At 43.9% G+C, this 24,048-nt stretch overlaps 1 protein-coding gene across 1 annotated transcript in view; it reads left to right on the top strand.

Annotated features, from left to right (window-relative positions):
- Positions 1 to 24,048, top strand: part of PLXNA4 (plexin A4) — a 478,478-nt gene that overhangs the window by 52,376 nt on the left and 402,054 nt on the right. The gene's annotated exons all lie outside the window — the stretch shown is intronic.

Below are 24,048 nucleotides of genomic sequence, written 5' to 3'. Positions count from 1 at the left end.
TAAGATGCATCACGTGTTTTGAGGATAGCAAATGTTGTTTCAGCTGGCAAAAAAAACCCCTGTTTTTCACCGTTGAGGGGCAGAGCTGATGTGAAAAATGATAAAATCCTTCTTCCAAATTGTTGTTCATCAGCACATGAATGTTTCGGAAGTCAGACCACAGACCCAGCCACATACAGAGTTGGTGTAGTTTACCTCTAAATGAGAGTATTTATATTCAGGCTATCTCCAAGTAGTTGATCACAGGTTATCTGTGTGTGCTGGGGAAAAAATGACCGTGGCTGAAGTTCGTTAAGAAACAGGATCAGTGCTCTGGAAGTCTTTCTTCAGAGCAATGTGACTGGGCTGTGATTTCACCACAAGCCCAGCACGGGATTAGCCGTTGCTCTGTTTAGGTCAGGCTGGGTGCTTGTACTGAAGGAAGAATGTTTTCATCAAAAGAAAGCTCTGTCTTGAATGATAATGAGCATTATGTTTGTGGTTGATGCCACATAAACCCAAATATAATTAAGAGTTTATTTATGTTCTCCATTGTGCATTCTCACTAAAAAATATTGTGTGGCTGTAGCTCTGTAGTTTGCCATGTAAGGCAACAGCAGAGAGATTTGAGAGGTAGAAGCTGAGAATCGTCAACCTGTGGTTTTGTCAAGTCAGGAAGAGGTATTGCAAGTGACTTCATGCTAATGTTGGGCACTGCCTCTATTTCAACCCTTAAGTGCCAATTGTCTGAATGTTATGCCCAAAGGTGTTGCAAAATATTATATGTGAGAGGAAGTTGTGGTTTTGTTGCAATAATGGAACTGGGTGAGAAGCTGGGAAAGGAGGTTGAGCAGAGCCTTAGCAATTGGGTGTTGATTTCTCTTGGAATTCCTTGTACATATGAAAACTTCCAGACTGGAGAAAGGGAATGAAAGCTATGAAACGGTGACCTATTACTCGTGTATGTAGGATGGACAGAGGAAGGAGGGGAAACAAAGGGAGTAATTTGTTTGTGGATGATCTTAAAGATGCTCTGAAGTCTCTGGTTTTGTTCTACGTATTTATTTGCTCAAAAAGAAAATCAGGATTGTAAATTCAGATGGCACTGCCCCTGTGCTGAGGGAGATCTGCAAAGGGAACAGGATCCTGCCCACTGGCAAATGTCTCTGGCTTTGTTGAACAAAGGAAAGGCTGCTGATGCTTTTGAAAAAGAGAATTTTCTTCCTTTTTTTTTTTTTTAAATAGTCTATTCAGGCATGTGGCAAAGGAGCCAAACTGTTTTTCAAACAGTTGCAATAAAAATAATCTTCTCCCCTGACTAACTAGCTTTTGCTTCCCTGTCATCATTGATATCATAATAAATTGTTTAGTTCTCCAGTCAGTCCCCTGGGGGGGTGGTGGGGAGTGGGATAGCGGAGATCAGTAACTATCCAAAAGATCTGAACAGTTAAAAATGACTGCTGCTTCCCTGCTCTCACAAGCTTTTGTTTTTTTTCTTTTGGCTTCAGTTGAACCAAGCTCAGACGCAGCTCTGTCTTTGCCTTTGCAGGTCACATTGTAGAATCCAAGATCTGATTCCTTTTAATATGAGAAAGTAGGAGTGAGAAAACTCTTAGTGGTTTACAGAGCGTGGTAGAGAACTGGCACAGCCTTCTAGGGTAAAGAATGAGAAGAGTGGAGCTGAACTGGCTGATGTAATTGGAGAAAGCCGCGTTTTATTCTCTTTTTCCTAATGTGCTGAATATTCTGCCTGTGATAGATAGTGAACTAGGTCTGTGTGTCAAGGCAGAGCTGGAGTATCAGGTGAGATCTTCTTTGGCTAAGTCTTCACTAGAGAGGCTGAATGCAAAGCAAAACAGGGCTTCCCTGGACGTGTGTGGTTGTTTTGGACCTGTCAATCCAGGCTCTTGGAAACCTTCAGCTCCTGCAGGTTCAGATCCATCCTTGCTATGACTTCTGACTGTCCTCCACACGTTGCCCTCCTCCAGGGCTCCTGGGGGTATATTTGCTTAGGACACTGATCTGTTTTCTGCTCTTGTGTGAGTGCTGCACAGGGCCAGTTTGGCACTCAGGATTTTTGCTCGACACTCTTTGGCCCCTGTCAAGACTTCATGGGCCTTTTGAAGCTTTGTTTTCCATCCTGGCTCATCAGTTGGGTGCTTTTGAATAGGAAGAAAGGGAAATACTGCATTGGTATTGTAATTCCGGCATAATCTATTATGTTAGCATGAAGTTTGATTTATGTTTACAAAACAATGCCTATGGGTGAACTAGAATAAGCCTTGTAGGATTAGATGAAGCCCCATTTACCAGTGGTCAAAGCCCAGGAGCTGTCTTTTTTCCCTGCTTGGTTGGTCTTACTGTGCATGGTATGCACTGCTTTTTCTCTTGGTGCAGTACTGCTACTCGGTCAATCTAGAGTGAAGTAGTTTGGATAGGATGAAGAGAGGAGTTATGAGATTATCTTCAAGATAGCAGAATCTACTGGTTTTGGAGAAACTTTCCGTATTTTTCCCACAGTTTCAGTCTTTTTCTCTGTTTGTGTATTTTTATATGAAAGTGGCAGACTGTATATCAGATTTTGATGCACGCAATCCATGAATACTCTGCAAAATACCCACAGTCATAAAGCAGTATCTTTTAGCTGATATACAAATGTCACATATGTCAAAGGAATTTATCCAGTGGCACACACAACTGAAGTAAAATATTGTGCTTTAGAGCAACGTATCATTAAAATGAAAACTAGCAGCATATCAGGAATCTGCCCATGTAACCAAGACAACAAAGAACGAAAGAAAAGGAAAAAACAAGATAGAGATAGGGTAAGAAAAAAGTGAGTGAAACAGAATGACAAGGTTAGCCCCAGCTATTTCACTGCCCCAGGCAAAATACATTTTGCAACCCTCGCTCATTCACAGAGCTACATGTGTAGACCAACAGGAAGGCACTGCATAATGTGCTGTAGAAATAGACCCTTCAATTCTGCTGGCTTGTCCACAGCACGGTCTGGCCCTGCAGAATGAAGATATAAATAGGATCAAAATGCAGAGCTATGGAAAAGAAAAAAATTCCCTCTGTCCATATTTCATTTATAGGAGCCAACACCCTTGGATTAAAGGTGTGATGGGGGCTGGTGACATCTTGGGTATGGGGAAGGTTGCCCAGAGATAAGTGAGTTAAGAGGCAGCTTGGTTCAGTTCTTTGTACTACCAGAAACTTCTGGTGTGCCTTCATACCTCATCTTCTCTTCTGCAAGAGGTAGGAAACATTTTACTTGACCAAAGAAGTGTTGGAGTAAACTAATGCACTGAAGGTCGCAGCTTTTGTGATCATATCAAAACAGCTAAACTAGACAACAGATGAGGTGGAAAAACAGCTCCTGACCACTTGTGAGCATTAAAGATCCTGTGGTGCTTTTTATCGAGAAATATTTCATCTTGCAGTGCTTTGATTAGGTCCCAGCATCTGTAATTACCTCCTGCACTGTCTGGCCCATGGTGTTCCCTGTGTTTCCACACTGCACTAGTAAGCATTGTCACAGCTTTAGTGTACTCCAGGGTGCCCGGTGGGCTTCGTGAGCAGAGTGAGGTCTTATGTATGATAGGAAGTGCTTCGAACAAAACCCGTGGCTAAAAGTCAATCGGCACCCCTGTGAATTTGTAGTGATTTTTTTTTTTTTTCAGGAGACACAAGAGCAACACTTGAGTTTAATGAATGTCTGTTTTGTCTCTCTGCACACAGCAGCACAGCCAACCATTGGGAACTAGAGTTAATCCTGAGTATGTGCCTCCTACAAACCACTTTGCTGTAAAACAGCCAGGTGCCAAATTCTACTAGCTTTTATTTCCTTTGCACGCTTTCATTACGCACTTAGCTCTTCACTCTGGTAGAAGGAGAAAGCTAGAGATGTACCCATGGAGATGTTTTGCACGGTTTTGTATGCTTGTTTTGAATCTTTTTTTCCAGTTTGTCTGGCCAAGTTATGTGCCACTAATACCTATCATCACTAAGGAAGCATAGCAATATTCAGTATTCCTTGTATTCCTTCCCTAGGCATTTAATTTATGGGTCATTGCTTTTGTGCAGATAGCTTCCAGTCAAATAAATACAACTTCCCTGCAATTATTCTGTGTGTAGATGCAGGTGTAAAGGGCGATTTGAGTTTACAAATGTCAACCTGGGAGCAGCCCTAGGAACTGCATAAAACAAAGCTTTTTGTCCATTTTGAAATGTTTATTTGAAAATGGAGTAGTAGCAATTTGCATTTATTTGAAACTTCCCCATAAGAATTAGGGGTTTTTTTTTTTTCATCAAAATGTGTCACTCAAAGCCTTTTCTCTGATAAATTCCTTGCAGAGAAAGAAAATTTGGCTTAAAACCCAATTCATTCTCTCTGTGGCCTGTATTTAAGTTTTTGTAAAACCGGATAAGTTTGAGGTCTTTGAAAGGCTTTTTATATTTGGACTGCCATTTGGGGTGAAGGTTTTAGTTCAGATCAGACAGCTCTGAAATCTGGCCAGGACCTTCCCATCAGGTACTATCTCTATTTAGTAGAAAATTCTCAGTATCTACCAGTTTCATGAACCACCTTCTGGATTAACCTGAACTCTCAAGACCTCACTTTCTTTGGATCCAGAGGCAAAACACCATTGGGAGATTCTTAGATCTGAGAGCTTGGAGTTGCGGTTTTCATTTTGGCTCAGTTGAGTCACCTTCCCTGGAGGTGTTTAAAGGACGGGTGGATGAGGTGCCAGGAGGCATGGTTTAGGGATTGTTAGGAATGGTTGGACTCGATGATCCAGTGGGTCCTTTCCAACCTGGTGATTCTATGATTCTATGAGTGGGTAATAGAGGAGTGAAATGGAGATTTTAATGCAAAAAAAATCTGAGCAAGGTAAAAGCATGCAAGAAATGGGCGGAGGGACTCACAGGCAATAGAGTGGGTGGGTTGGTGATCACAGAATCACGGAAAGGAGTATCTTCCTGTTCTCCTCTCATTCCTCATCCAAAGAGCTGGAGCTAATGAGAGAGTCCTGGGTTTGCCATGCACATGTTTGCAGTCTCACCATAACTGCAGGCAACACCAGAGATCCTCACTGTTTCTCCAGGCAAGGAGTTTTCTAAATACACATAAGACGAGAAACTCTGCTAGATTTTGATATTCCCTGGAGGGTATTCTGCTGCTGACAGCTCTGTGTGAATGTCAGCAGGGAAACTCTGCTTCCTTCTCCTTCCCTCTGCTGCTTTGAAAGAATCGGGGTTTTTTGTTTTTTTTTTTAATTTTTTTTTTCACCAACTGTTTGGCAAGTGGACTTGACTGCTCTGAAAACATGCTGTAGAAGCTCTGGCTCCTGCTGGGAAGCTGGTTTCTGCAAGAGGGCCTTGTTCACCCTGGTGTCTCCTTGCAGCTTCCTGAATCAGTGGGAGTCCAAGTGTTTCACTCGCCTGTGATGGAACGATACTGCTTCCCATCTGTATTTGATGCCTGTGAAGACTTCAGTTGTCTGTGTCCTACATTGATATGCTGTCCCTCTCTGAGAGGTCATTGCCAGCTCAGGAGCCTGGAGAATAGTTTAGTTTTCTGGCTGTAGCATTTGGAAAGCTATGATTTTAGTAGCTGTGGTGTACCTTGCACTCTCCACTCATGTTGAGTGTACCAGTAGGGAGCCCTGAAAGGGATGGCTATGGGAATCTATATGGCTGTTTGGCAGTGATGCCAATTTGTACTGGATTGGGTAAAAACCATTGTCTGGTGATAGTGGAGTCCAACATGACCTATGAGTGTTGAGTGATTGGATGCTCTCTCCACAGTTGAAATCAAAGATGCGGGACTGGTGCATTCCAATCGTAGGCTGCTGTGCTCTCCCCTTCCTTGCTGCTCTGAAATCTTGCATGTGGGTGGGCATCTTTCTGTTTTACCTCACCTTTTGTGAGCTAGAGGTCAAATTAGGTGGAAAGCAAATTCTTCTGTGCATCTGTTCATCCCAGAGCTGCAGTCAGTTGGAAGGATCTGGCAGAACAGCAGGGCTGCCATCCAGAGGGATCTAGACAGGATGGAGGAATGGGGTTGACAGGAACTCATTTAAGGAGATGTGTGAAGTCCTGCACCTGGAAAAGATAGACCTCTTGCAGCAGTTCAGGCTGAGGACTGCCTGATTTCAGAGTGCCCGTCCAGAAAAGGACCTGGGGGTCCTGGTAAACAGCAATTTGCACTTGAGACATCTGTATGCCTAAGCAGCAAAGGAGGTCAACAACATCCTCAACTATACAGATAGGAGCAGCAGCAGTAGATTTAGTGGAAGCTAATCATCTTAAACTCAATTGCTAGACTATATTTAGATATTGTGCTTGGTTTTAGGCCCCTCAGTACAAAAAAAAAGAAAAAAAACATATTGATCAATTTGAGCAAGTTCAGGGGAGGACGAAGAGATTAGCCAGGAGCTGGACAACCTCCCCTGAGAGGAGAGGATGAGAGAAATGAGCTTATCCAGGCTGGGGAAGGGGAAACTCGGAGGGACCTAACAGCAGCATTTCTATGCCTAAAAGGAGGTTATTAAGAAGATGGAGTTGTCTCTTCACATTGGTGAGTGGTGGGAGGGTGTGACACAGCAGGTATAAGTTGACATGAAAGCACTTCCAGCTGGGTATAAGGGAAAGCTTTTGCCCATAAGGACAAGCAAGCATTGAAACAGGTTGCTCATGAAGATTGTGTAGTTTCCATCCTTGGAGGTTTTCAAGGTCTGAATGAAGAAAACAACTTGGTCTGATCTCACGGCTGACCCTGCTTTGAGCAGGAGGTTGGACTAGAGACCTCCTGAGGTCCCTTCCAGCCTGTATTGCCTTGTGATCCACCCTCCACTGCAAAGCCCCAGACCCTAACCCACATCAGAGGGCCTGTATCCAGACTCTGTTGCTAAACTGATGCACTTGACACATGTTTAAAATACACATTATTTGCTTTGTCGCTGCAGGTGGGTGCTTTGCTCCTCACATCTCTTATTTCCATTGCCTTGCAGCTTCAAGCTGCAACTTGTCAGTGTAACACTGCAGTTAACGTGTTACTCCTTGCAGTATCTAACTGCAGTAGGAAAACTCCTTTTTTTTTTTTTTCTGCTAGGAAGGTTGCTGTTCCCAGCAAGAGTTAGAGCCTGCTTTTTGGCAGAGAGCAATTAATTTTCCGTGTCTCTCCCTCAAGTACCCCTCTCTGCTTTCTGACTACTCAGCAGTCTCCGTGCTGGTGCGCAGGGTTTGGCTGAGCTGTGCTTTTGCTGGGTGCCTTTCATACACGTGTTAAGTGCTGCTCTTTTTTTGGAGGTTCTAATTTAACAACGCCTCAGAGTCTTGTCAGAGATGGGATCTCCTGACCGTGCAATGAGATTTGCAAATGACTATCTAATCCCTCCAGATTCAATCTATACTTCAAAGTCCGGTGGCACTCGCTGGCTGATACTGTGCATTCTGCCTTGGTGGTGCTGTACCATGAGTTTTTATTTCTGACTCCAGGAGAAATAGTAGCCTCCGGTGGACCCGTTGCAGCAGGGAAGGCAGCAGATTGTGCCATCATGTCTTCAAACTCTTCCTTTAAGAAGCTGCAGCTTGAGTTTGACAGGTTTCCCGTCACAAAGCAGCTGTACTGGATTTCCCCACAGTGGGCTGAGGGTGTACCTTGTGCAAGCGGGGGGGTGTTAGTGACATTTTTAGACAGAAAGGGACAGATAATAGCATCCTGCTGCAGGTAATCTTGCTGAAATCCATAGGTCCTGCAGCCTCCTGGGAGACAGTTTGCAGTGATGCTTGTTCTGGGTTGCCTTGTTGTAGTGGGTGATTTTCTGCATGGTGTCACTAGCTCTGTGCAAGCCGTGGAGTGTTCAGGCTGCAGTACTTGGCATAGCTGTGCTGTTGATGGAAACTATGCAGGGTTTGAATACAAGGGAAAGCTGATACTTCCTTGTTCCCCCAGGTCTATGTACTTCTATTTGTAGCTCTGTTCTCTGAAAAGCCCTCTGGATGGGACATTAAGTGGTCAGCCTTAGTCTTCACCTACTGCTTCTCTCCAAGGCGACAGAGAGGCTATTTAACTCCCCATATGCTCCATCTAATGCCTGGACCGACACCCAGCCAAAATGGCTCTTGTCATGCCTTCCTCCTCCTTATCCTTTTCCTTTTGACTGGGATAATGACTTTTCAGGGAGCCCTTGAAGTGCCTCTTGCATCTGCCTTTGATTTGAATGCCTTTTGCCTGCTGACCCTTCTTAGGAAAAGTCGGCTTAAGTGCGATTCTCCTAATTAGTTTTGCTTTAATTTAATCTTTTGAAAAATATTTATCAAAAAGAGAAAACCTTCTACTCATTCCCTCATTTTATCGGCTTGTTTTCATGCATGGTCTCTGGGTTTATTTCTCTGTCTCCCTTGTCTCTAGATAGGACATCATTTGCATATTTGATTAAGCTCCGTATGTTATCAGAGAGCCAGTTGAAAGAACAGCAAGTCCCTGATAAGGCGTTGTGCATCCATCTCTTCCTTTCACCATCCTTCACTTTATCCCCTCACCATCCTGCAACCATATCTGTGCCCCAAATCACCTCTGTAGTCTGCCTCACCTTTGCCTTCTCCCATTGGCCAGATGACTGATCTCTGGTTCTGCTGTAGATATGTGTTGATGTAAGCATCACAATTTGACAGCTCCCAACTTTAGGAAGGAAGAAGAAAGGGTATAGAGGATGGGAACTGAATACTGGTGAAGGTGTAAGCCATTACAATGGTCGAGATTCTGTTCCCTGTGCTCTCTGAAGCCCTTCACCAGCATCCCGTTGTGCCCATGGGGTATGTGTTGTATGTAACCCACTTGTTCCCACTGTTCACTCACTACATTTTCCAAGGCTTTATTGTGAATCTCAGCTGGGCTCTTTGTTGCAGTCTGGACTCGTACCTTTAGCTCATTTTTCAGGTGCTAGAAGATGTTTCTGTGCCAAGACAACGGAGTAGGGTCAGAGTGGCTGGATACAAAACTGTCATGGATAATTATCCGTAGTTTTTCCCTGAAATGTGTTTTAAAATGTACATTTTTATGTGTGTGCATGAAAAAAATATTGCTTAAATTTTAAACTCAGGCTTTGTTTTCTGGCTACTGCTCTGTGAAAGCAATTTGCCTTACATAGTTTTTCCCAGCCCACTTCTAGAAACCCTTTAATTTAGAATAAGTTTTGGATACCCCTGAGGAAATATAGGAAAATACTCAGTTTAATTGTATTTCTCCTCCTTGTTACTGATGCTTACACTGGGGGAAGCTTTGGTCAGTTTGTTATCCATAACTGGGCATTTCTGGAGGTGATTAGGGGCTCAATTCCTGGTGCGGCAAAGGTAGGATGGACTTGTAACAGCAAACAAAGGTAGGGTAATTAGCCATGTTACTGGAGTTGGAGAAGGGACCACAGATTGCATAAGAGCGGCTTGGTTATTCAAAAAGAACCATTCCCTCAACTGGTGTCCAAAGTGTATGAACAAGAGGTTTGATTTATGAGGTAGCTCTTAATTAAAAGGCACAAAGGAACGTGCCTCTCTTTGTTAGGATAAATAACTTCTGGCTTGAGCTAATTTGAAGAGCCTCAGCCTCTCTCTACTTCTCCTCTGCACACACCCAGTCTTCCCAGTGTGCATCAGCCCCTCAGCATCAGCGTGGTGGTTGCAAACCCATTAGGGGGCTTTAACATCATCTACATACCACCACTTGTGAATGCTGCTGGTGGTGTTTGTGAAGCCAGTGAGAAGCAAAACAGAAATAAGATTCCCCCCCCTGCCCCGATTCCCCTCCAACTTTAACTCTTTTCTCTTGTTCTGCTTTCATTTAGGTTTAAAGACCTTGGCTTTCTATGCTTCATCCTTTCTCTCATTCCATCTTAGTGGCAGCCTGGTTTGAGAGCAATCAAGCTTTGATGGATTGCTGGTTGTTACTCATGCGTGTGAAACTTGGGGGGGAAGCACGAGAGAATTGTAGACCCCAACCCATATGGTGTCTGTGGGAGCGAGGATGTGTGTTGCTATGCAGGGTTCATGGATCTGTTCCTGCTTGGTCTGACACTTGTCTTGTTGGATTTTTTCCTCCAAAACCCTGTCAGTAGCCTTTCACCGCTCCTAAGTGAAAAAATATGGATGAGTTGCAAGTCCTTTGCCTTTTCTGAAATTAGAAAACTATCATTGCTGGGTGAGGGGTAGAAATACAAAACTGAAAACTAGTCCAGGTCAATTACTCAAAGCTGTGGCTCCAGTAAAGTCTTCCTGGGATGCTGTGCCCAAAGTGACCAGAAAGCATCTTGCTAGCTGTGATAGCAGCAGTTAACCCCATGGATTTAATTGTAACCTGATAGCTTCGAATCTAAATTAATGTCCATAATGCCTCTCTGTGAACTTCACTATGTCATTGCGTGGCTTTCTTCATACTGGCCAGTGTTCTACCAGCTGTGAACCTAGAGATGACCATCATGTCCTAAATATAAAAGAAGTTGAGATGGACCAGTATTTCAGTGCAAGACCCCAAAAGGAAGTAGATGTGCTAGTTCAGTTGGCATCTGTACTTAACTAGAGACAGCTGGACTGTGTTAATGGAGATACACCTTGTATGGTCCATATGCCATAGAAGATCAGTCCTAGTAAGAGTTGTTCTTGCATATCGTCGATGAGAAGCTCAACATGAGTTGGCAATGAACATTTGCCGCCCAGAAGACAACTGTATTCTGGGCTGCATCAAAAGAGGCATGGCCAGCAGGCTGAAGGAGGTGATTCTGCTCCTCTATTGTGAGACCCCATGAGAACTGTGTCCAGTTCTGGAATCCTCAGCATAAGAAGGATATGAAACTGTTGGAATAGGTCCAGAAGAGGGCTACAAAGATGGTCAGAGGGCTGGAGTACCTCTGCTATGGCAGGACAGGCTGAGAGATTTGGAGTTCTTCAGACTGGAGAAGAGAAAGCTACGGGGAGACCTTATAGCTGCCTTCCAGCACCTGAAGGGAGTCTACAATAAAGCTGCAGAGGGACTTTTTACAAGGGCATGTAGTGATGGGATGAGGGGGAAGGGCTTTAGATTGGAGAGGGGAAGATTTAGCCCAGACATTAGGAAGAAATTCTTCACGATTAGGGTGGTGAGAAACTGGTGCATGTTGCCCAGGGAAGCTGTGGATGCCTTGTTCCTGGAAGTGTTCAAAGTGAGGTTGGATGGGGCCATTGGCAGTCTGGTCTGGTGGGAAGTGTCCCTGCCCATTGGAAGGGGGTTGGAGCTGGTTGATCTTTAAGGTCCCTTCCAATCGAAAGCATTCTATGATTCTGTGATTTTATATCAACAGCATTGCATTATGTGCCAGTGTTTCAAATCTAGGATCCCTCTTGGTTCAGTGTGCCTGGAAATGTGTGTTGAAAACAGGTTGAGCACTCCCAGGTTCTGATGGGATATCGGTTGGGTGCCAAGAGAAGCAAAGTCTAGAGAGAAAAGTTGAGAGCCAGTCATCTGTGGGTTTCGGCTCTGGTTACACTTTGTCACACTGAACGTGTTCTGCTGATGATTCACAGGGCTGGGATGCTTTGGATAACAAAACACAACCTCCTAAGGGATTTTGGGTTTTGGAAGCTTTGCTGATGGCTGTTTTTCTAGCTGATGTGGTACATTGGCAAAGGACCCCAGCACACTTATATCCATGGCATCCTGGAAATGCAAACCGCTATTCCTACTGCCAGCCGTGCTGGTATCCCACCCTGCTGGGACACTCATGGCTGTGATCTGGAGTCATCTTTCCTTTCAACTTCTTGTAACTTTGCTTTTGAACTGAGGCTGGCAACTTATTCCAATGATGTCGGGGAAAAGGTTATCACAGAGACTGGCAGAGACGTAGTCATATTAATTTTTTAGAACAGTTCTGATGAAATCTAATTAACAGTAACGACCAGCACAGTGCAGATCTCCCTGTGTTTGCCTCATTTGTCATATAGTTGATTAAGGCTGGGTTATCAGGGAGGGAGATCTATGATTTGTGATATCTGCTGGAGTGTATGTGGTTTCACACGCTAGAGGCACTTTGATCTTTTTCCCACTGCTTACAAGTTTCTGTGGGTTTCTCCTGGGTTTCATATGCAGTTGATTTATCCCCTTGGGGTCTAAGGGAACACATTGATGACAGAGCTAACCTGAATGATAAGGACGTCATGCATGCTAATGCATTTCTCCTGCCCTTCAGACAGCATCTCTGTGTTGGTAAATGATGGAACCTTGGCATCCTGTTAGGTTTGAGTATTTGTCAGTCTCTTGCAATGACCATTTTGCTGTTTTCTTACAAATGGAGAAATTTTTACAAAAAGAATAAATGAAAAAACCCCATCAGACCTGTGCCAAATCAAGTGATTGCTTCTCTCTCCTCTTTTTCAACAAAACAAACAAACCTCCAAAGCTCTGCAAGTTTTATGGTCTATGAAACAACCACTTACAGTTATTTGACCTCCTCACCTCCCCTTTTATCCTTTTTTTTCTTGTTTAATTAGCTCTCTTCTTGCAGATACTTCTACTGCAAGACAGAAAAGTCAAAATCTTTAGATGCTTTCAAGCCTCTCCTCTTCCTTTTGATGATGTAAATTAATTTCCCAAATCCCACCTTAATTCTAGATTTTTAGCTAATTTTCTATTCGTGAAGTAAAAGAAAACATTTCCAAATTTCTATCTCTCTTTTCCTTGCACGTCTGTCTTAATATGCAATAGATAGAGAGGTGTGAGATCTTATGAGGCTGCTGCATTTAGGCTTTTTGTTAAACTACTTCTGCTGGGTTAGCATTTTTGTTTGCTTGGAAGCTTGAGAACTGAACTCACCTGGGAGCCCCAGTAGTGAATTAAGTTATCATAATATAGTGGGGAAAAAAAAAACCCAAACATTTTTAGGATGGTGAACAGTGCAGGGCTACCCTGGTGTAATACATCTGTTCATTTAGAGATGTAATACAGCTTCGGCTTTGGGCCATGTTACTGAGAGATTCTTATTTTGAGGGAAGGGAGCTGCTTGGGCTGGAGGAATGCAGGTAAATTTAACATCGAAGTGCTGAAAGTCCTGAATGTATCCTGACACTGTTAGTGTAACTGCAATAGCAAGCTAGAGCTGAGCATTGATTGTTAATTCATGATTTTTAAACCAGCCTCTCATTCTTGGGGGAATCTGACTGTTTTTTTTAGGAGACTGGGGGTGCTGCAAAGCAGTGATGGAGAGCAAGAGAATAAAAGCTCTGTTGCAATTAATGTTCCAATGCTCTGTCTTTAACAAATTGTCAGCATAAGGCATGTATGTGCAGATGCAGGGCTGTTAACACCTTGGTGACACCTCGGTGGTGTCCTACTGTGCTAAAAAGCATTTGCCTTTAGTTGGAACGGGAACTTGCTAGGGGATATCTGAGCTCTACCCCCTCTGTAAAGCTCTGAGCAGTCCCAGGTTATGGTGGGGCAATGATCAACAGGACCTGAATAACCACAAACCCGCTATGCTAACATCTGCTAGTTTTTAAAATCCAGCATGGATATTATGGGGTGGTTTGTTGTTTTTTTTTTTATCCCCTGGGTTTTCACCTCGATTGTGCTTTGCAGCCCCTGCTCTATGATGTAGCTCAGGCCACCACCATGCTCCTTTCTTCCCTGGTAAGAAAATCTCAGACGCTTTCATCTAAAGCTCACACTGACATTGCCATGGAAGTGCTGCCCTTCTCTGTGCTGCAGAAAGCAAACCCTGCTAGGAAAGATGATATCACTGGCACTAAATATACACCAGCCATCAGGCCCCTTGCCCGTGTCAGGGATGCTCTGGCAGCCTCTGATGTGACTTACTTTCTATGTTTTATCAATTCTGTAGGTAGCAGGTGATTTCATTAACCACTCTTTAATTGTTTTCAGAGAGCCTAGTTATTATTTGTTTGCTTTCATTCTCCTGATGGAGACATGCTGGTAGCTTCCTTGCAGTTCCCTCCTTCAAGACTCGCAGATCAGCTTTGTTACTAAGATCCAAACCTACATCTTTAATTTTTTATTATTGGTAGGGCTGCAAAATTTGTAATTGGATTCAAATTCCCAGAAAAGTCAATTTTGGGCTTTCAGCCCAGGATGCTATGGTGGGATCTGCTCACGGTTGTGTTCCCTGTGTGCTCTCTGGGTGATCTTGGACTCATCTGTCTGCTTTCCCTATTTCTCCTGCAGTTGTTAAAACGAAGAAGGTGGGAATGGGAAGAAGGTTTTCAGGAAAGGACCAAGCTGCTGCTTGAACACTGTCTGAACTCGGGGTGGTGTTCAGCAAGATTTTCCCTATATGTGTTCACTAAGTTAGTCAGTGTATGTTGCCCCTGGATCTCCCTCACATTTGCTGCATATGGACTGCATAGGACCCTATTTCCTCTGCTGTCTTGTTACCTGGCCCCTTTCTTCCAATACCTACCTTGCCTGACTGTCCTTATGACTTGTTCTTTAGGATGTTTCAGTTTTCCCTTCTCCATCTCCTTTGTTCCTTACCCATAATAAAAATAATAAGTCATTTGGTCCTCCACAATCTTGTTACAGCTGGCTGGCTCTTTGGGCTCATTCATCTTGGATGTCCACGCATGGTTTGATCTAAGCACCAGATCAAGACCCAAGAAGCATGAGTTCAGTTCCTGCTCTGCTACAGACTTTTATGGACCCGTCATGTGGAGGGTGGGGATTTGTCTCATTAAATGTAGATATCTCCATCCACAGGAGGTATTGTCAACTCCTTTTCCAGCCCAGTGAGAAAAATTAGACCTTTTAATACACATCTCATGCTGCAGGAGACTGAAATCACCCCAAAATAAGGCAGATGCATTGTGTCCTGAAAATGTCTCTTTCTCTCCATTAACGGTAAAGGCAGCTGAGGGCAACTTGTTCAGATGTAAATACCTGTTATAGCTCTGTTCCCTGTCTATAACTGACAGTAATGGTGTTTCCGTGCTTTGTCAGGGGTCTGATGAACAATTAGCAGTTCTGAGATGTTCCCACATTATGATAATAGAAAAACTCACTGCAGTGTTACCTTATTCATAATTTTTCTGCTGTAAGTTGATTAACATGCTCACATGGGGCCTTTTCTTTTAGTCCTTGGTACTATCCTGTATTTTTTTTCATTCTAATGTGTGTACCTTATCCAACCTCTTCTGTAAATCTCAGATGATCTTCCCTGGCCAGGGAGTGGGCCATACACCTAAAGGTTGCAAGGTTTCAATACAGGCTGGGGGATGGTGTGATTGAGAGCAGCCCTGCGGAGAAGGACTTGGGGTACTGACTGATGAGAAGCTTGACATGAGCCGGCAATGTGTGCTCACAGCCCAGAAGGCCAACTGTGTCCTGGGCCGCATCAAAAGAAGTGTGGCCAGCAGGGTGAGGGAAGGGATTCTGACCCTTTAATTCTCTCTTGTGAGACCTCATCTGGAGTACTGTGTCCAGGTCTGGAATCCTCAACATAAGAAGGAGATCGAGCTGTTGGAACAGATCCAGAGGAGGCTACAAGGATGATCAGAGGGTTGGAGAACCTCCCATTTGAGGACAGGCTGAGAGAGTTTGTTGTGTTCAGCCTGGAGAACAGAAGGCTCCAAGGAGATCTAATAGTGACCTTCCAGTACGTGAAGGGGCTACATGAAAGCTGGGGAGGGACTGTTTACAAAGGCTTGTAGTGGTAGGACTAAGGGCAATGGTTACAAACTGAAGAGGGGCAGATTTAGACTAAACATAAAGAGGAATTTCTTCACTGTGAGAGTGGTGAGGCACTGGCACAGGTTGCCCAGGGAGATTGTGGCTGCCCCATCCTTGGAGGTGTTCAAGCCAGGTTGGATGGGGCCCTGGGCAGCCTGATCCAGTGGGAGGTGTCCCTGCTCATGGCAAGGGGGTTGGAACTAGATGATCTTTAAGGTCTCTCCCAACCCAAATTATTCTGTGATTCTAATATACTGAAGATGGCTTGAGAGTGGGGACATAGGGCTGCAAGATCAACTCCATATGGTTTAGGAGACAGGGAGGGGCTCCCAACAGACCCAGCGTGTGTGCATCCTTAAGTGATTGATTCTTTTTGATGTTGCTACAAATGCTCTTTAAAGTGCTAAAAGCTTAGGAAAAAAAATTTAGGCTCCTTTAAAAGGGGAAGGGAGCCTGCAGAATTTATGACATCTGCAGTGACCAGAGGACTGCCAGCAAGTTTAGAGAGTTACAAGTGAATGAGCAGGCTGGTCTCTCATTGAGATCACACATCTGACAGCCACAGTGATGTAGTCCAGGTGAATTTTGCTGCTGCACGTTGGCAGGGCATCACATCACCATGCAGCAGTGCCACATGATGCTCATAGCAATGAGGCATTGTTCAACAACATAGTTTGTAATGCCCAAAATAGTTCCACATGGTTTGGAGACTCAAGTTAGTAGGATGGGTTGAATTAGAGAAGAGAGGAAGTATTTAGGCATGCAAAGGTGCAATTACAATACTTTCAAAAGTATAGGTGCATGCTTTTCCAGTTGCTGGTGGTCCTTATACCCAGGAATTTGCAATCAGAAGAGCACAAGTAGCTGGAGCAGGCAGATGCCAAAAGGGGAAAGTGTGGAAAGGAGTAAGTTCCTTAGAAGGATCTGAATGAAGTGGAGCAGGTGGTTGATGAGAAAGGCCAGATCAGACTGGAGGTGATACAGAGAACATGAGGGCATGAAGAGTAGTCAGAAAAAACTCAGTATGACATAATGGCAGAGCAGGAACCCTTGATCTATTCCTGGCTCTCTTGCTGATTGCAGCATGACCTCAGGCAAAACGCTTTCCTCTCTTCATGCCTCCTGCACTCTTCTCTATGCAGCCTGCGAGTTCTTCAGGGAATGGACTGTCAGTTGCAATGAGCATGTCCTGCACCGAGCACAGTGGTTCTTTGATTTCATCTTGAGGCTTCACAGGCGGCTGTACCATTAGTTCAAAGCTGGATGTTGTTGGGGTTCAACTGCTTTGAGATGCAAAATTTCCACTTGCAAGACTTCACTGCTGATGCCAGTTCTGCCTCCTTCCACATGACACGTGCTTGTGTGTTTGTGCAAGGGCTGAGCTCTTTCAAAATGTGGTTTTCTTAGACCCTTGCGCATCTCTGATTTCCCTGCCATGTGGTACGAAGGAATGCTGTGCTTTGGCCTCCCTGCTCCCTCCCAACAGGTTGATCATAAATTAGGTTCTGATGTGGGTATTGAATTTCACTCCAGCTGCTGGAGCTGTGGCACATCTGTGGTCCTCCTGTGGTTAATGGCTTCACAAAAATGAAGCAATAAAGGTTATGAAGGCTGTGTTTTAACCTCATGGCCCTCATTCTACTTGACAGGAGAGTTTCTTGGGAACAGTTAAAAACCCACTGCCTGCATTTTAAATATCTCCCAGTAATATGCCATCTTTGAGAAGCTTTTATGAAATTACTTTATTTTTGAAACTTCAAGCTGAAGCATATTTTTTTCTCTCTTTTGGTTTCTCTTCAAGAAAGATGAATTGACTCTCTAAGATAAACAAACCTGTTGCAGAACTGTGCTATGATTTAACATTTACATTCAACAGAGAAGTCTGTGGAAAAAAAACTTCCTTAACTTGAAATTTTTCAGCGTAAGTCTGCAATGCTCTTCGAAGGGATGTAGACAGGCATACAGTGGGGATGATTTGTCTGTAAAGAACAGTTCACGGCTCTGGTTACTAATGAGCCCTTCAAGGGAGAGTGCTTCCACTCTCTCACAAACCTACTGTCTGTTGTGAGAAGACATGATCATGAAAGTTGAGATGTGACTTTGGACACTGAGCTTTTACCACATCAGAAATGCTAGCGTTTTAGCATTTGTGCGTCCTTAGAAATCAAGCTCTTTCTAGAGGTCTTCTTCCAGTCCTCTTCCCCTGATGAACACAAATTCCTTAAAAATATTTGCTGTTTTTTTTTAAAAGGAAATGAAGTCTTGGTGCTCCAACCAAAACTAATTGTCCCTGTTGGGTGTTGTGGATATTACTTAATGTGCCACTCGGAGATTGCCAACTGTAGGATTTGGCTGTCCAGCAGATCAAATCAATAATACATTTAACCTCTGAGCTCTGCTGACAGGTGTGGCCGTGGTATTGTCCTTGAGTTCCAGAGAGAGCAGACCCATTCAGGCTATCTATATAGATACCTAAAGTAGATTTACCTGGAAAAGACGTAAATATTAAATTTTAAGAAAGTGGTCCAGATCACATCCTAGTCAGGATGTCTTTGTATATACAGACAGTGGAGTTCAAAGCATCACTTGCACTACTCCCCGGAGATAGCTGCCCGTCTATTTTCTATAAAAGCTAAAACAAAAGCTTAGGGGGGGAATCGTGAAATGCCCTGCTGTGCAGACATCCTGCAAGGGTGTGTGACCCCGTGTGAGACATTTCAAGGGAAAGTCTGAACTTCCAAAACCTACACAGGTTATGGCACAGGACAGGAGTGAACCTTGAGGTCCCTTGGATTGACAGCAAGGTTAGAAGGGCATTTCTCTGACCCTGTTTCCACCTCAAATTGTGTTTTACCCCTGGTACAGTTGTATACAGATCCCATCTTCTTGAAAATCTACTGATACTGCTTTATGTGTCAAATTCTTGCTAAAAGGCAGGTAAGACATGCTGGATACCCACTCAGAGAAGGTAAACCATCTCCTGTTTATTTATTTAACTCTTGTTATTAACTGACTCTTTGCTCATCTGTTACAAAGCATATTGACTTCCTTTCTATAGGTCTTCCAAGAGACTTGCTGCTTAAGCATGCTTGGCATAAATCTTGAGAGGGGCCCTGGGACAGTTTTTGAGGAGCATGGGGTCTGCTGTTAGAGCTAATGAGCTTGTTATGAGACATACACTGGTATCTCTAGTGGCTCTATCGTTTGCCACTGTGTCCAGCTTGTCTGCAATTAGGAACAAGGTCTGTGACACTGTGCTTTGTACTAAATCTGCAATGAGACAAAAATGTCTGATTTTCACTGAATGTAGCAGAAACTCGTGATCCGTAGAGTAAGAACAGATTTTTCTTCTTTATGACTTGAATTCTTTAGAAGTCCCCAGGGACTGACTTTTTAAAATTGGAGGGTTTTTTTCTCCTTTATTTTTTTTTTTCTTTTTAACAGAGCTGCTGCCCATTTTTCTAGGGATTTAGAGATCAGGATGGTGTTAGCCTAGCTAGTTGAAGCTATAACCCTGGACAGAATGCTTATGAGGGTGTGTTAAGTAAGTGATATTGATATATTGACAGAGTAGAAGGCAACAGAAGAGTATCTCAATGGCTAATAGATGACAACACAGATCTAGACCCATGTTGCTTACCTGTCCAAGATGACTCCTGTACTCTTATCAGTCAGTAGTGAAACAATGTGCAAATCCAAGGTGCCCCTGCTGCTGATGCCCTCTTTTTTTTTCCCCTCATAATCAGTGGAATTGAAGAATACAGGGATTGAATTGGCTTCAATGAGTCTTTGGATCTCATATCCCACAAAGAAAAGCCACTGTAGCTAGACCAATGATCTGTTCAGGTCAACTTGGCCATCATAATGTCTCAAAGAAGAGCCCAGGCATCTAGAGGTCTCTGTCTGACTTGGATCATTTCTGTTGGGTTTGCAGACTGTGCCCTTGTTTTATGTTGTTGGATGTCACCATCAGGCAAGCTCTGTCCTACTCTGTCATCCGAGGACATGCTCTTCTAGAGGATTGTCCACTCATTGTCAGATAATTGATCTGCATTGCCCCATTCAGTTCAGTCCTATTCACTCCCTACAGTCCATTATTGCCACCTTTCTCCCTGCCATTAATATCACCCAAGCTGCTCTTTCGTTTTACACTGGAAACTTTAAATAGCTAGATATATTAATTGGTATCATTACAACAAACGGTCGTAGTCACATTGCAATTCGGGTGAAAATTTCGTGTTGCCATTTAGATGATGAGGTTTTTTTTTTTTTAATGCTACTGACAGCTACTTGTGTTTAATTCATTTTGATTTCGTTAAGAGAGGGAAGTTATCAGGATTGCATCATTAAAAATGCATGCTTGGATTATTCATGCATGTTTCATATATCCCTGTGTATGATCCATCATAATTCAGCATTAGCCAATGGGGATACCAAGTGGAAAGGGTCTGCTGAGCATACACATAATTCAATTACACCCATGACGTCACATTGATTGGATACTTAATGACACCTCCAAGCCTTGCCATAGACAGGGCTGGGTAAAATGAAGGTTTCCACTAAGGCTGCCTGTTCCTGGGAACACAAGGCTTGTGTTACGGCTGTAGATTTGCAGAAGTTTGGATTCAACAGGAACTGGGCAGCTGCTTCGGAGCTGAAGGCCAGATGTGAACCAGCTCATGCAGTATGGCAAGAACCTTGACTGTTATAGCAGTTGTGCTGCTTGGGCTCTAATAAAGAAATATGTTCTCCCTGCTGTTTGCTGGTGTTATTAAAGTGCTTTTACCAGTACAGCAGTTCCCATGGCAGAGGGACAACATGTCATGCGTAAGACATCATAATCCAATGTAACTGTGCTCACAGTGGGGCACTGGATTGGTTAAAACCACTTTCTCATTGATGACTGACAGTGGAACTGTGCATTGAGTTATTTCTTGCAGCTGAAAAGTGAGATAGGAGATGCAAAGGGTGGTGCCTTTATCCTTTCCTTTTGTCACAAAGCCTGATTTAGGACAAATTGGTAATTCCATCTTTCTTCCCCTCACCTCCTTCACTATACCCCTACACCCCTTTCATGGACTGACTCTCTCCTTTCCAGAACCTGCTTGCAATATGCTTAATGAGAAAGTGCCACTCCTGGGGTCAGGGTGGCTGCAGGGCAGAGGTCAGGTAACATTATAAGGTCCATTATTTTAACAGCAAAGGTGGACTTGATTCCTGATGCTCTCAACACCCTGAGATAAGCCCTTGACAGCCATTCATGCTGTTCTTCCTCCTCTAGACCTTCAAAGTCATGCAGCAACAAGTGAGAGGAAAAAGGCGGGGGAGGGAGAAGTAAGAAGGGGAAGAAGACCCTTGTTGGTCAGTGGAGCTGGAGAGGTTGGAGTACATCTTGGAGACAGGAGCACAGACAGCCCCTTCCACCCAGGATGTTGTCACTAGGATCTCTTTGAGAGCTGGTCTCACTCCCATAGGAATGATAAAATCTTTGTTGGCTGCTTGAACTGTGTATCCTGCACAGCAATTGGATGCTGATCTCAGTTTGGGTGTCCTGGGACTGCTGCTTCTTGCTGTTAGTCAGGTGGAGCAAGGATCAGTGATACAGAGTTCTCTTTGTTCCTTTAAAAAAAGGAAGACTCTGCATCCCCCACTGCCTCTCACTTCAATGTATTTAATGTTAACTTGCTCTCTGTAACTGTGTCTCATGCACCCGTGTCCCTCAGCACATTTTAAGCTCCAGTGAATTACAGCCCAACGGTGGATTGTCTCCATTTTATGGGTTCTGGATCACATGCCCAGAGAACTAAAAAAATCTGTGTTTCAGATCAGGGCCAGGAGAAGAAATCACTCCTGTTTCTGACTTTTAGACCTTTGCTTTAAGCACATGAGCATTCAAACCACCAAACCTATTGATTTTCAATTATGGCTCAAATGGAAGCGGTTGTAGTTTTGTGTTAAACCTCAGGAGATTTTGCCCTGTCGTCTCTAGTGAGGAGCTGGGGGAGAAATCCTGTGCTGCTGTGGATCTGTGGTCATGTGGCGAAATGCACTCCTGGACAGAAAAGGGCTTCGCTACAGCTTGTTAAAATAACAAAATCCCCTTTATGGGGATGGGCATTCTTGGATTTGCTGCCTCGGGCAATAAATGGGTGTGTGGCATGAAGAAATCATATCTATAAATACAGAGTTATTGTGGCGTGGAAGAAAGTTATTGTTGGCATGACTATGGGGTATGTTTAAATTGTGTGAAGAGACTTATTTTAACTGGCAGCTGTGCTGGACCTTGCTAACATGTTAAGAGTAGTCCCAGCAGAGCTGCGTTAGCAAACAGAAGGCAGATGAAAAGTTTGAAGCTGCAAAACTCCCACCTTTCTTTCCCTGGTTTTTAGCTTGATCTGTATTTGTTAACAACAAATGTGTATGCACATGCTCTATGTTTCAAGAGTGCTTTCCTCGTTGAGTCTCCTAGCTGGAGATGCAAAGGATTTAATCTGGCTTTACAAATCATTTAAGACTGTGGCACGTTCCCTGCAGAAAAGAAATTTAAGGATTCTAGTTCTCAGCAGCCTGACCAACAACTAGAGTCAATTTCACGAGATTTGGACTCATCTTGAACTTGATCTGCCTTGAACTGTGCCTTTGTTCATGCATCCAATTGATGTATGTGTTTTCCATTGGCTTTATGTGAGAGCCACTAATTATGTTATTTATAACAGTCTGCCGATTGCCTGCCTGCAGCCGGGCAGCTGCAGCCAGTGTTGGGTTACCATCACCTGCTCCCTTCCCGGTTCCCCTTTGCTGCATTGGAGCAAGGGCTGGATTATGGAACGGGGTGGGGTGGTGACCCTAAACCATTGCTACCCTGGCTGTCCTCATCCTCACCTTCTCCTTAGAGCAGAGCCTGCAGGGAATTAAATGCAGCAAAGTTCTGAAGTATATCCTGTGGGATGCTCACTGCAAGGGTTAAAGGGAATAGTCTCCAAGGCAAGTTTGTACTGCTACTCCTTTTGTGTCTACCTTAATCAAAACCATTTGTTGTTAATAATATTAAAAATATCCATTATGTCTGGCCAGGAGCAGGACCTCTTTGGGGTGGGCACTGTATTGTCTTCTTGAACATCCAACAGATCTTTTTGGGATGCTGCAAGTATGCGCTAAACATCACCATGTGATAGGAGGAGAGGATCTCAGCTAAATGGAAATGGGGTCCTCATGATGAAGGCAGCAGGCTGCTCTGAGCTGGCAATTTTATCTCACTTATTCTCCCTGGGGGGGCAGCGAGTAGTCCTACCTTCTTCTTTGCTGTCTCTTATCAGCAGCATCTGGCATTATCACATTTGTTATATCTCCTCCTCACAGTGCTGATATGAGAGGAAATCTCCCAGGGTTGTTGATGGGATAAAAACTAGGAAATTAGCAAAGCCTCAACACACAAGTGTCCATGCCTCTTTCCAGCCTGAAGACCAGCTCTACTGTGTCCTGAAGCAGTAAGAGTGGTGAAGGTGACCACATTCCTCCCTGTTTCATGAGTATCTGGAGAGTGCAAACTCTGGTTATGTGCGTTAGCACTGCTGGCCATAACCAGAGGTCAGTGGACAGATCAGGATGGAAGAATAGATGAAATTTTTTTTGCAAAGGAAGCTGCTGAGAGTATATTTATTTCTTTGGAGTCTGTTTGTGCAGGTGAGGAGGTGTGCACAGAGGTAGTGGAGGTAGAAGGGCTGCAGCTTGGTTACAGGATCCCTTTCTGTGCTTATTGAGTATCAATTGGAAGCAGCTACCCACAGTGGCTCTGCTTCAAACCCTTCTGCTTGTAGCTGACTCTGCATCCCAGTGGGAGGCCATGGCTTCCCAGAAGTCAGCTACAAGCTGACTTGAGTTCATAACCTTCCCTCCCTGCCCCTTGCAGCTCCTGGAGCTGTAGTTTCTGAAAGAGCAATGTTACCACCGTGAACTCCCTCCTCCCTCTACCATGCTGGTGAAATGCCCTTGGTAATGCTCTAAGCTTTTGATTTTTACATGAGCTGAGTTGGGGTGAACTTGGTGAGACTGACAAAACATCATGAATAAGTTAGGAGGAAAGCTGTACTCAATGCTCAGAGAATACACAGACAGAGAAAGCAGGCTTGGTGCTCGAACAGCCACTCAAGTGCCTCTCTAATTCCATTTTATACCCTCTTTGGATGTTATATTGGTTGAGAAAGGACTTTTTGTGTGGGTGCCAATCTTCATGGTCTTCACCAGTCCTGTGCTTCTATAGTCATGGCGGGCTTCAGATGAGTGGCCTGTAAATCTCTTCGGCATCACCTGTGAACATTTTGGTGGACTATCCTGACAGTCCAATGTCTAAGAGATCT

This window comes from Cuculus canorus, chromosome 1 (assembly GCF_017976375.1).
Source record: "Cuculus canorus isolate bCucCan1 chromosome 1, bCucCan1.pri, whole genome shotgun sequence".
Lineage (NCBI taxonomy): Eukaryota > Metazoa > Chordata > Aves > Cuculiformes > Cuculidae > Cuculus > Cuculus canorus.
Note: the sequence above shows the minus strand (reverse complement) of the source record. Positions and strands in the feature narration are given on the sequence as shown.